The 12,902-nt window shown below is 45.0% G+C and overlaps 1 protein-coding gene and 1 long non-coding RNA gene across 8 annotated transcripts in view; one reads left to right on the top strand and one right to left on the bottom strand.

Moving 5' to 3' along the window:
• Positions 1–12,902, top strand: part of LOC308484587 — a 241,250-nt gene that overhangs the window by 22,848 nt on the left and 205,500 nt on the right. The gene's annotated exons all lie outside the window — the stretch shown is intronic.
• The window catches only part of MAG (myelin associated glycoprotein), a 77,794-nt gene that overhangs the window by 46,731 nt on the left and 18,161 nt on the right, over positions 1–12,902 (bottom strand). The gene's annotated exons all lie outside the window — the stretch shown is intronic.

Here is a 12,902-nt window from a genome sequence, read left to right as displayed (position 1 = left end):
CCAACCGCTGAAAGTGCCTGCGGGCCATCAATATTTTGTGGGTGGGATTAAAGTGCAAACCGGAATGTTAGGGGCCCTACCAGACTGCTGGATTTTTTAAATGTTGGGTTCATTCTACATATGGTTACCAGATTTTTTTTCAATGAATCCAGGGAATTTTTTATTATTATTATTATTATTATTATTATTATTATTATTTTGGAAGCTGAGTAGCAACAGGGAGTCAGTAGTGGGGATGGTGAGGCAAAAGACCCTGGGCCCAAGCACACATGCATATTGTATAAAGGTGCAAAACCCTGTGAAACATAAATGCGCAGCGTTTTTGAAAAACTGGGCTGCCTGCGACTCCCGAGGCTCCCCTGATCTGTCAAAACAAGGGGAAGGGGACAGGAGATTGAGGAAGGCTCGGGAGTCATGCGCGGGTGGTGCGCCATTGCCCAGGAGGGGCGCAAGGTGCGTGGTTTCTCTGCCGGGCAAGGTGCAAAGCCCTTCTTTCGCACCCTGTGAAACATAAATGCGCAGAGTTTTTAAAAAACTGGGCAACTGCATGCCGCCTGCCCGCGACTCCCGAGCCTCCTCCCAGTCTCCTGCCCGCTTCCCCCTTTGTTTTGACTGAAGGGCTTTGCACCTTGCCTGACAGAGAAACTGCTCACCTTGTGCCCCTCCTGTGCAGTGGCCGCCCACTTGCAACTCCTGAGCCTCCCCCGATCTGTCAAAACATAGGGGGAAGGGGGCAGGAGATCTGTACTGCCGGACGTCCCCGGTTCCCCTTCGGCAGTGGCGGTGGCAGCGAGCAGTGAGCAGCTCCTGAATCCAACCAGAGCCAACTGCGCTACCAGGCTGGCTCCGGGCTGCTGAGGCTGTCGCTGCCATGTTTCCTGGGGACAGATTTGCAAATCTGGGGACATTCCGGGGACGGAATTCGTCCGGGGAAAGATTTGCAAATCTGGGGACTGTCCCCGGGAACCGGGGACGTCTGGTAACCCTATTCTACAGCATGTTCTTAACACAATAAGGCCCCCTCTGAACTATACATTTTAAACAGCACCATAGTACTTTAAACAGTCATAGCTTCCCCGAAAGAATACTGGGAACTGTAGTTTGTTCAGGGTGGTTAGAGTTGTTAGGAGATCTGTATTTTTCTCCCAGAGCTGCAATTCCCAGAGTTCCCTGGTAAGAGTGACTAGATTTTTAAACTGCTGTGGAAGTTGTAAATCTATGAAGGGAACTGGGGTCTCCTAACAACTCCCAGCACCCTGAACAAACTACAGTCCCCAAGATTCTTTGCAGGAAGCCATGGCTGTTCACACTGATACAATATTGCATTAAATGTATAGTGCAGAAGGAGACTACAGCGGTACCTCGGGTTAAGTACTTAATTCGTCCCGGAGGTCCGTTCTTAACCTGAAACTGTTCTTAACCTGAAGCAACGCTTTAGCTAATGGGGCCTCCTGCTGCCGGCACGCTGCCGGAGCACGAATTCTGTTCTCATCCTGAAGCAAAGTTCTTAACCTGAAGCACTATTTCTGGGTTAGCGGAGTCTGTAACCTGAAGCATATGTAACCTGAAGCGTATGTAACCCGAGGTGCCACTGTATTATTGCAATAGCAGTGGATTTATTCTGCTTCACTTTGTTCTAGGGTGCTTCCCCAATGCTACCACTTTACTTCCTGTCTGGAAGGGCTATAGTGTAACTAAAGCAGGACAAAAATAAGTAAACCGGAACATTTTGGGTATAAAACGCTACAGGATTTCAGAGGGAGGTTACGGGATGTGCACTGCTTGGAAATGAAGCAGGATGTCCACTCTGAAACTTTTGCAGGGTCAAACAGCATTGAAAGCGGGAACATGTGCAGCCACCATAATAGCATCATGAATGTGCAATCCAAAAGGATGTCTGGAGGGGCTGTTGGTTTGTGCATTTAAAGTGGATTACAACAAATCTCCACTAAAAATGAATCAGACTGTTTGCTGTTAGGAAAGTGGAGGGGAAATGCGTAGGATGAACCTGCAATTAATGGGAAGACATGTAAACACCCCACCAGCAAATCAAGATGAGCGCAGGATGAATGCTCGTTGTCATATAAACAAAACAAAACAAACACACAAAAACGACTACACATTAGTCTAACCACCACACAAGATTTGTTCGAGCAAATTAGGGTCTGTGATCAATAAATAGGTTGCCTGAAGGAGCCCTGAGCTATGACTCCTCACCCCAAAGAGAGGACCATGGTGCTACTGATGCCCTAATTGCCCTATTTTGTTGTCCCTATATTTGCTTTTGTGTGGATAGAGATTGAGTTCTCCAGGCATCAGGCTCCTTTCCAGTGACTCCAAAAGTTGAATATCTGAGCGGATCTCTTGGTTGTAGGGTGTGCGCACTCAAATGCATGTGCATGGGTGCAAAGAGTCAGAATGCTGTTTCCCTCACAGCCCCCCTAAAACCGCCCCTCTGGATACTATATACGTCACCAAATGTGGTTGCTGTAGCTCATCCTAGGTAAGAGCAGTCAGATCCAATGACGAACCTTCTCTTAAGCATTCTCAGGAAAGACTGCTTTGAAAGCCAGTGAAGGATAAGTTCTCTCCAAGCAAATTAATGCAACATTTGGAAAGCAGGGAAGCTATGCATCACTGTGTGTGCACATGTACCATACACTCAGTAATCCTTAGGCTGTGAAAGTATCACCTGCATACACATACACAAGTTTCTCTATTTTTATCTGCAAGATGCTGGAGGTGAGAACACTCTATTTTCAGAAGTGGAACCGTCTATTTTCTATTTCCAGGTGTGGAATCAATGGCCATTGGCTATTAGTCAGGAGAAGAGGGAGCTTCAACCAAATGTTGCAGCGTGGAGTGCTCCCTGTTCAGAATCCCACACCCCCCCCATTCTATTTCTCTGTCCCACCCTCCTTTTCCACTCTTTCCTCTCCCAGCAGATGATCAGCATGTATTAGGGCAGGGAGGGGAAGTGGTTTATATATGACAGTGATATATGTTGTGTGGGATGCGATCCATGAGAGGCAGTCAAGTACAACATTCCTTGTAATGCTAGAGAAGACATGCGAGGTAATCTTTGGTCCAGCCAGTCAAAACTTCCTGTTCCTCCTGGCTGGAGCATCCTTCCTTTTGCATGTGACAGAAGGTGGGCATGCCCTAACCTGTCCAGGTAACAAAAGGACAAGTCATGTAGCAACCTTTCCCCTTTTTGACTTCCTTTTTTGTTTGACCAGCTTTTTAGCTAGGACTGCTCTGCTAGCTCTCAGCTAGCAGAAGCACTGGGATTACTTTCCCATATGGGGTAGATCCACATGTACATATTTGTAACTAAGTCTGCCTTCAGAGATCCAACTGTGAACTGATGTCAGTAAACTTCTTTTATTGAAATATATATACAGTGGTACCTCGGGTTGCAGATGCTTCAGGTTATAGACACTTTAGGTTACAGACTCCACTAACCCAGAAATAGTACGTCAGGTTAAGAACTTCAGGATGAGAACAGAAATCACGCGGCGGCAGCAGCAGAAGGCCCCATTAGCTAAAGTGGTACCTTAGGTTAAGAACAGTTTCAGGTTAAGAACTGACCTCCAGAACGAATTAAGTTCTTAACCCAAGGTACCACGGTATATATAAAAAATTGTCCAGTAGCACCTTAGAGACCAACTAAGTTTGTTCTTGGTATGAGCTTTCGTGTGCACGCACAATTCTTCATGCTATCAAATGCCAACAGTGCCCTTCACGAAAGCTCATACCAAGAACAAACTTAGTTGGTCTCTAAGGTGCTACTGGACAATTTTATTTATTTATTTATTATATATTTCTACTGCGTCAGACCAACATGGCTACCTACCTGATTCTTCTATTGACTTTGAATAAGACTGTGGCATCTTTATTCTTTTAAGAGGGATTCAAGGGAACTTACCAGGAACACACAATTCAATCTGAAGAAAGATTGAATTGTATAATAGGGAGAGGCTCACATGAACTTGCAACCAGCTATCTGCTGTGCAAGTAAAAAGGGGAATGTAACTCTGCTAAGTAAAGGAACTTCACTTTGTTAGGAAGGATATAAATAAACAATATATCCTTTCCTTCCACCCTGAACATTCCCACATGATGGCTATGGAGAGCTGGTTCGCAGCATAGTGTTAAAACTATGGAACTTGCTCTTGCAGGAGGCAGTGACGGTCACTAACTTGGAAGGCTATAAAAGAGGATTGGATAAATTCATGGAGGATAACGCTGTCGATGGCTACGAGCCCAGCTGGAGGCAGCCATGCTTCTGAATATCAGTTCCTGGAAATGGTAGAAGGGGAGAGGCCTCTTGTGCTCAGATCCTGCTTGTGTATTTTCCACAGGCGTCTGTTTCGCCGCTGTGAGAATAGGATGCTGGACTAGACGAGCCACTGTCCTGGAGATACCGAGGATTGAACCTGGGACCTTGGGCATGCGATGCAGATGCTCTAACGCTGCGCCACAGCTCTTCCTTCTCTGGACAAGAGGAGATGGGGGCCTAATGGGTAAGGTGCTCTGGAGTCAGGATTCCTGCGTTTTCCAGTTTGGCTGGGGGGCGGGGATGGTTTTTGTGCTGATCTGACGCACAGTGAATCCATTTCTCCGGCTGCGTTCATCAGAGCACAATCTCCTCCAATTGAGCCTTTCTACTGGGAGGCATTCCTGACACGCCCAAAAACACATTCTTCACGTTTCCCCCTCCTTACTGTGGGCAGGCACACCTCCCCAGACCCAGGAAAACACAGTTAAGTCACAAAAGATCCCTGTTTAATGGTCCCCCGTGTTTCCAAGCCACCAACATATCCATTGCCGGGGAATCTACAACATCCTATCCTCTCTCTGTGTGTGTCTGCCTCCACAGAATTCCACCCTCCCCTTCCTCTGCTGGATCATTTTGCAAATTGCACCATGAGTGTCCTTCACTCGGTGACAGTTAGGGACTGTGATACTATTCACAAGGCGGGAGCAAAACAGCCTGGAGCTGCTGCATAGTTGCTCCAGAATGGAAAATGGTCTCCTCCTCCCCGTCCAACAATTGCTCATGAAATGCAGCCGCTTCTGGGGTAGAGCACAGCAACAGCTGAACAATCTAGATGACAGCAGCAAGCAATTATCTAGCCCCAAAAAGGAACTAATCCATGTTTACAGCACCTCAGCAGACACACTTTGCATTACAGGTGGTTTTTGTGTCTGTGGGTGGGTGTAATTCTGCAACAAGTCATTGATGCAATAACGCTGCACTGCTGGTGGGTTTATACTGAACTGTCTGCAGAGAGGTCTCTGTGGCGCAATGGGTCGGTGCGTCTGGCTGTTAACCAGAAGGTTGGAGATTTGAGCCCACTCAGGGATGGCTGTGGGCAGGATCCCTTCATTGCAGGTGGTTGGACTAGATGATCCTTGGGATTCCTTCTAACTCTACAATTCTATGATTCTATATAATCCCACTGTATTAGTCATTCTGCATTGCTTCCCTGAGCTTCCCCAGGCTCAATTAATTTCATTGTACACAGGTTGTACATTGACAATAAAAGTATTATTATTATTAGTATTTTGTTGCAGCGTTGTTGCTGTCTGGAGAAGATGCACTCTATTTTTATTTCATAAAGAATTACTTTTTTTTAAAAAAAATATTTATTCCAATTTTAAAATTACAGAGAAAGAAAGAAAGTAAAAAAAAAAAAGAAAAAAAGAAATCACAGACATCTTATAAAAGACAAACAGTAAAAAGAGAAATACAAAAGACAAAAAATCACAATAAAAAATAACAAAAATCAAATTAAACCATTACAACCGTCTTCCCATTTACTTGTTTCCATGACTTCCTCTCACCTCCCTGCTTTGTATTCTAATTTGAATCGTATCTCCAGCAAATCCTTCTAACCCTCTTTTCATTTACTTATTTTAACATTCGAAAATAGTTAATTCTCCTCTATCTTTATTTTACACTTCATATTTACTTATTCCATTATACCCTGTCTGCCAATACGATCTAATATTCTTCTCCAACCTTTTCTAACATTCTTTTATATTACAGTGTTTCTGAAGATATATTTTAAATTTTTTCCAGTCTTCTTCCATCGACCCTTCTTCCTGATCTCGAATTCTGCCGGTCATCTCAGCCAGTTCCATATAGTCTATCACTTTCCTCTGCCATTCTTCTCGGGTAGGCAATTCTTGTGTCTTCCAGTATTTCCCAATAAGTATTCTTGCTGCTGCTGTCGCATACATAAAAAAATTCCTGTCTTCCCTTCGCACCAATTGGCCGACCATGCCCAAGAGGAAGGCCTCTGGTTTCTTCAAGAAAGTATATTTCATTATAAATCATTTCCCAGAAGGCCTTGATCTTTGGGCACGTCCACCAAAGGTGAAAAAAAGTACCTTCATTTTCTTTACATTTCCAACATTTATTATCAGGCAGATGATAGATTTTTGCTAGCTTGACTGGGGTTAAGTACCACCTATAAATCATTTTCATTATGTTTTCTCTTAAGGCGTTACAGGCCGTAAATTTCATACCTGTGGTCCATAACCGTTCCCAGTCAGCAAACATGATATTATGCCCAACATCTTGCGCCCATTTAATCATAGCAGATTTAACCATTTCATCCTGTGTATTCCATTTCAACAGCAGATTATACATTCTTGACAGATTTTTAGTTTTAGGTTCTAACAATTCCGTTTCCAGTTTAGATTTTTCCTCCTGGAAACCAATCTTTTTATCTAGGTTAAAAACCTCCCTTATTTGATAGTAGTGAAGCCAATCTCGAACTTTAGTTTTTAATTTATCAAAGCTCTGCAATTTTAATTTATCTCCAACTTGTTCTAAAATTTCACAATATTTTGGCCAGTTTGTCTCCATATTTGTTTTTTTCAATGCCTTTGCCTCCATTGGTGACAGCCACCTTGGTGTTTTACTTTCCAACAAATCCTTATATCTCACCCAAACATTAAATAATGCTTTTCTGACAATATAAAAAAAATCCTTCCAGTAGCACCTTTAAGACCAACTAAGTTAGTTCTTGGTATGAGCTTTCGTGTGCAAGCACACTTCTTCAGATACACAGTATCCTGACAATATGATTCTTGAAGGCCTTATGCGCTTTGACTTTGTCATACCATAAATATGCATGCCATCATAAAGAATTACTTTTTACTTAACTGCAACCTTCCGCCCGCCCCCACAACCTCAAAGTTTTACTGTGGTGCAACAAAAGTGGGACAAACCCCCCAAACCCAGGACATTTGTGGTGTAAAAAGCTGCATGATCTCTGCAATGGGACACACACTGATTGGGAACAAAGAAGTATGTCCAACCTAAAACCTTTGCAGAAGCAAATGGTATTGAAAGTGAAATTGTGTATTACTACCTTGATGCCATCCTGAGCACAAATAATCACAAATGCACAACGAAAAGGCTATCTTGAGGGACCCTTAGTTTACTTATATCCCACCTTTCTCCCCTGGTGGAAGTCAGGCTGGTGTGCACAGGCTTTGCTGACCGTCTTCCTGTGCAGGCAGAAGCCAGACCTGCTAAGTTTCTGCAAGGAACCTGCATCGTGTGCCTTCAGACCATGCACAGTCTATTCCCAGACTGAAACGGAATATAGGACCATTTTCCCCATTTTCCGGGTGTTGTCTTCGCTGGCTGGTTCAGTAGGGTCTCGTGCTGAGAAGGGTCTATTTTGATATAGGAGAGGGGGGAACTTGTGGCCCTCCAGATGTTGGATGACAACGTCCAGCATCCTTGGCCACTGGCTATGCTGGCTGGGACTGATGGGAGTTGGTGTCCAACAGCAGGGTTTGTCCACACAGGAGCATAATGTGGATCGGCACTCGCTTCTGCCCACATTAATGTAGGGCCTTCCACATGATACCTTCCCCCTCCTCAGTGTTCTCCTAGTCTGCAACACCCACTTTAAATGCAAGGTGGGGTTTTTTTTCCCAATTCTTGGGAAGTCTGAAAGGGCTAGGATTGAGAAGCGCTGAATTTAGAAGTGTGCAGAAGGTCGGAGTCAGCAATGGGATGGGTCAACAATGGGATCCTGCGGCTGCACCTGTATTCATGGGGAGACAAGCAGGTGCAAATGCATGTTTTGCTGCTGTGTGGATAAGCCCCGACATCTGGGAGGGCAGAGGTTCTTGATTCCCGTGATAAAGAAACAGATGCACGTGAACCATTATTTGGAAATACGTTTAATTCTGACAACCCACTAGGAATGTCAGTTATTGCTATAGCCATTTCACAGACTGGGCAACTGAGGCTTAAAGAAAGACTTTAATGGACTCATGTTGTCCTTGGCAGAATTAGAACAGGAGCCCCAAACTTCTAGGTCTATGTCCAGTGTCCTATCACAGGGATGAGGAGCCTGATGACAGTTGTAGTCCAACAACATCTGGAAGGTGAATCTAACAATTTTGGCTTCCATTTCCATGCAATTTGCGTGCAATTTTTCCCCTAATGTGCTCAGGAAAACTAACCAGCCTTTTAGTGCAAATTTATCTGAATGTACACAGATCTGTATACAATTTCACCTAACATATGCATACTTGCAAAGCAGTTTCCCCTGATATAATGCATTTTTGAATGTTGATTTTCCTTATACGTGCATTTTTAGGCACGCTTCAGAACAGGACACATATGTTTTTGCACATATCCCTGGCTGGAGGACGAAGTAATGCAAAATTCAGGGAGGCCTGATATTATGTATTCAGTCTGCACTAAGGAATCTGAGCTCCTGTGTTCTGATTCAAGACATGACGTCCAATCACAGAACATTTCAGGATTTGGGCCTCTGCCATTGGCCCTTGAACTCTGAGTCATGATTTGCAGCTTGGAAGTTTAGAAAGCCAATCACGTTGGGAGTGGGAGTGGCCCAGGCTTTCAGGGATGTATATAAGCAGTTGCTTTGCCCCCGTTTCCCAGTTATGTAGTTCAATAAAGGTTCTTGCTGTTATCATGGTGTCTTGCCTCGTGGGAACCCACCTACTCTTCACGTGACTCTCGAAGGATGGCTCTGTTTCGGTTCCTGTACTGTTTTGGAAAGTGTGGATTTGGAAATGTAAGAACAGCCCAGTAAAAACTTGAGTTTTTATCCCCCAAAAAGTTTTTGATTGAGTTTCCACTGAAATGATGCTGCATTTTTATGTTTTAATGTTGTATTTTAATCTTGTTTTTTTAGCTGTATTTCAATCAATTGTTTTTATATTTGGTGTTAGCTGCCCTGAGCCCGGTCTTGGCTGGGGAGGGGAGGGTATAAATAAATTTTATTATTATTATTATTATTATTATTATTATTATTATTATTAAGATCAGGCCCATTTGCTACAGCATCCTCTTTTCACAGTGGTCTATGGGAAAACCCTCAAGTAGGAGAGATGAGCACAACCTCTCCTCACCTGCGGCTTCCAGAAAACCGATATTCAGAGAAGCATTTCGCCTCTGGCAGAGGAGGTAGAGCATTGCCATTGTGCCAAGCAGCCACTGGTACTCTCCACGAATTTGTCTCACCCTCTTCTAAGGGCAAACTCAAGCAAATTTCTCTTCCCTCCCCCAGAGGTGGCTGCATCTTAGCTTAACAAGCCAAGCAATCCTTGCAGAGCGAGACCTCCTGTGCAGCTGTGACCCAGCTGACTCCCCCTGTGCCAGCTCCTCAAACATAGAGGCATTAGGCAAAAGGGTGTGTTTTAATCGCTCGGGCTTTTGTACTGAACTCTGAGTCACTGGCACGGAGCCCACCTCCCTACCCTTGCCTTTCCAGCTCTTGCACCCTCCTCAAGCTCTGCCGGCGTAAAGCAAGCAGGGATAGGGCCCTAATTATTAGTGTGAATCTGCATCAATCGGCAGAGCATATGGGGAAACGAGCTCCGACTTCCTGTGAGCAGCAGCTCCCCGTCTGCCTGGGCCCGTGCGCCGTGTGCACATTGCCATGGTGAACTCCATCGTTTTGCTTTCGCAGCCGAGTAAACAGGCAGGCCTTCGTAGGGATGCTCACTCGAGCTCGCAAAGGGGCAGAGTGAGATGGTCCGGAGGTGGGTGGGGTGATAAAAGATAACGTTCCAGAACGGCCTTCCCCAGCTGGGTGCCCGTCAGGTTTTGTTTTGCTTTAGGATGACAGCCCCCACCAGAGCACGGTTACTCTGTGGAACTCACCGCTGCAGGCTGGTGGAACGCTCTGCCACAAGAGACTAGGGCCCTGCGGCACTTCACATCTTTCCGCAGGGCCTGCAAGACAGAGCTGTTCCACCAAGCCTTTGGCCAGGGCACAGCCTGACCCCCTCCTTTGGCAGTCTTCACAGAACTCTAGCCCAATGGTTGCCATCAATTTGATTTGAATTAATTTTATAATTAAATGATTTAGAATGTATTATTTTATTGTTGTTAGCCGCCCTGAGCCCGGCTTCGGCTGGGGAGGGCGGGATATAAATAAAAAATTATTATTATTATTATTAAAGACAGCCACCAAACAAGATGGCACACCGAATGCAAACAAACCATGAAAAAGACTCTATGAATTGAAAGTGGAGACACCACTGTATATGTATCTTTTCTTGCTTGTTTTTTGTATCACAAAAAAACCTTCTATAAAAACTAGATTTTTTAACAACAACAAAAAAGGATTAGACCAATTCGTGAAAGAGAGGGCTACCCATGACTACTAGCAATGCATGATGGCTAGGCTTTGCTGCAACAGCTGGAGGGATGAATATTTCTGAATATTACTTGCTGGAAACCACAGGAGGGGAAAGTGTCCTTGTGCCCGAATCCTGCTTGCTGGTTTCCCGCAGGCATCTGATTGGCCACTGTGAGAACAGGATGCTGGACTAGGCGGGCCATTGGCCTGATCCTGCAACTTCTTCTTTCATTCTTGCGTCCATGATTTAGCCCTGCCCTATAGGATTAGACATTTGCATGTTGTGGGTTTCAACGCAATCACTTGCCTGCACATCGCTCGAATGGGCACACGGATGTCATATATTGCTCCACAAACGGAAAGCAAAAATGAATGTTAATGGAACGTTGGCCATGCAGGTCGCAGAATCATGCACCTATAGGATGGAAGTGCGCCTAGAGGTCCTCTAGCCAACCCCTCACTCAGTCCTACACCTACAAGGTTCAGTGCTGCCAACTTCAAGTGGGCAGATGAATGGTTTGGGCTGCTTGTTTTAGCTGTTGGGTGGGCAGTATTTGTGCAGGCAGCCCAGGCAGCCCCTCCACAAGTCTGGCACCCCCGACTGCTGAAATCATAAACTCTGGCTGGCCAGATAGACAGCTCCTGATGCTTGATGCTCTATAGCAGGGGTCAGCAACCTTTTTCAGCTGTGGGCCGGTCCACCGTCCCTCAGACCACGTGCTGGGTCGGACTATATTTGGAGGGGGGTGAATGAATTTCTATGCCCCACAAATAACCCAGAGATGTATTTTAAATAAAAGCACACATTCTACTCATGTAAAAACACGCTGATTCCCGGACCGTCTGCAGGCCAGATTGAGAAGGAGATTGGGACCCAGGCCTTAGGTTGCCTACCGCTGCTCTAGAGTGAATAAGCACAGAAATCTGGTTTGTTTGTTTTTTGTAGCAGGGCTGAAAAGAGAGTCAGCTGGTGGCTGCTGTCCAGTCAGGAGGAGTCAGCCAAAGGGTAGAAAGGCACCCATCTCCTGAAAATCAGGGTGGGTGAGGGGGAAAGTAGTAGGAAGGCAGACTATAATTGCTCTGGGATAATTACAGTATGTAGATGGAGAAGAACAGAAATTAGCATGGAGTGCATCGAAGGAGGAATATCAGAGGCAATTACTCTGTGGGAGAAGGATGAGGAAACAAGCTGAAACTCAGCAGCTGAAACTTCCCCTTATCGTTTTCCCTCCCTGCTGAGAAACAGTTTGGCTGCCAAATTTTATTTGCTTGCCAAGTAGCCATTCAGGGCACAGGAACACCACCAAAGGGGGCGAAAAAAGGAGTGTTGGCAACAGCAGCACCTAGATGGAGCCATTGATGGAGATAATCCCTTCCACCAGCTCTGAGGTTTCGAAGGAGAAGACACATAGATTAGGCCACCTGCTCTGCATACAATGGTGGCTGCATACAAAGCCCAGGGATTTTCACGCAGGGCTGGGACAGATTCCCTGCCTGAAATGCTGGAGACTCAACTCTGTATAATACTGATTCAGCATAAGATAGCTTCCTATGGAAAAAGGGCAGCAGCTCAACCGTATAGCACATTTGGAATTCTCGGGAACACTCGTGGGAACCACAAAAGACCCATTTCACAGACGGAAAAACGGCGAGGCTCAGGACCTCACTGCAACACACGAAACGCCCACACAAAGCAGCCTACTGCGAGAAAAAACACTCAACACCCCCATCAAACAGCCAAAAAGCAACCAAACAGCCCTCCAGATCTTAGAAGAAAGCTATCTCTCCTTAATTTTCCTTCTCTGGGCTGAACTAAATTCAGCTCTTTCAACCATTTGTCATAACACTCAAGTTGTGTACACACCATATGTTTAAAGCACATTCTCTCCCCCCTCCACTTAAAGAATACTGCGAATTGTAGTTCGTTAAGGGTGCTGGGTATTATAGCTCATGGGGGTAAATCCAGTTCCCAGGATTCTTTGGGGAAAGACATGTGCTTTAAGTGTGCGTATTACATGTGTTTTGTGTAAGCAGCGTTGTGGTTTCCAGGCCACCAGGCCAACCTTCTGGAATTATTATAATTATAATTATTATTAATATTAATGAATCGCATTCTAACATGTTTGTCAAGGCAATTTACAAACATAATAAGAACAGCTCTGGCAGAGCCTATCATCGAGGTAGAACGAGTTGTTGAAAGAAAAATGTCTTCATACCCTCCAATATTTCTCAGATGAAAATAGGGATGTC

This window comes from Podarcis pityusensis (genome assembly GCF_964106645.2).
Source record: "Podarcis pityusensis genome assembly, chromosome: 8".
NCBI lineage: Eukaryota > Metazoa > Chordata > Lepidosauria > Squamata > Lacertidae > Podarcis > Podarcis pityusensis.
This window is presented reverse-complemented; position numbering and strand designations above follow the sequence as displayed.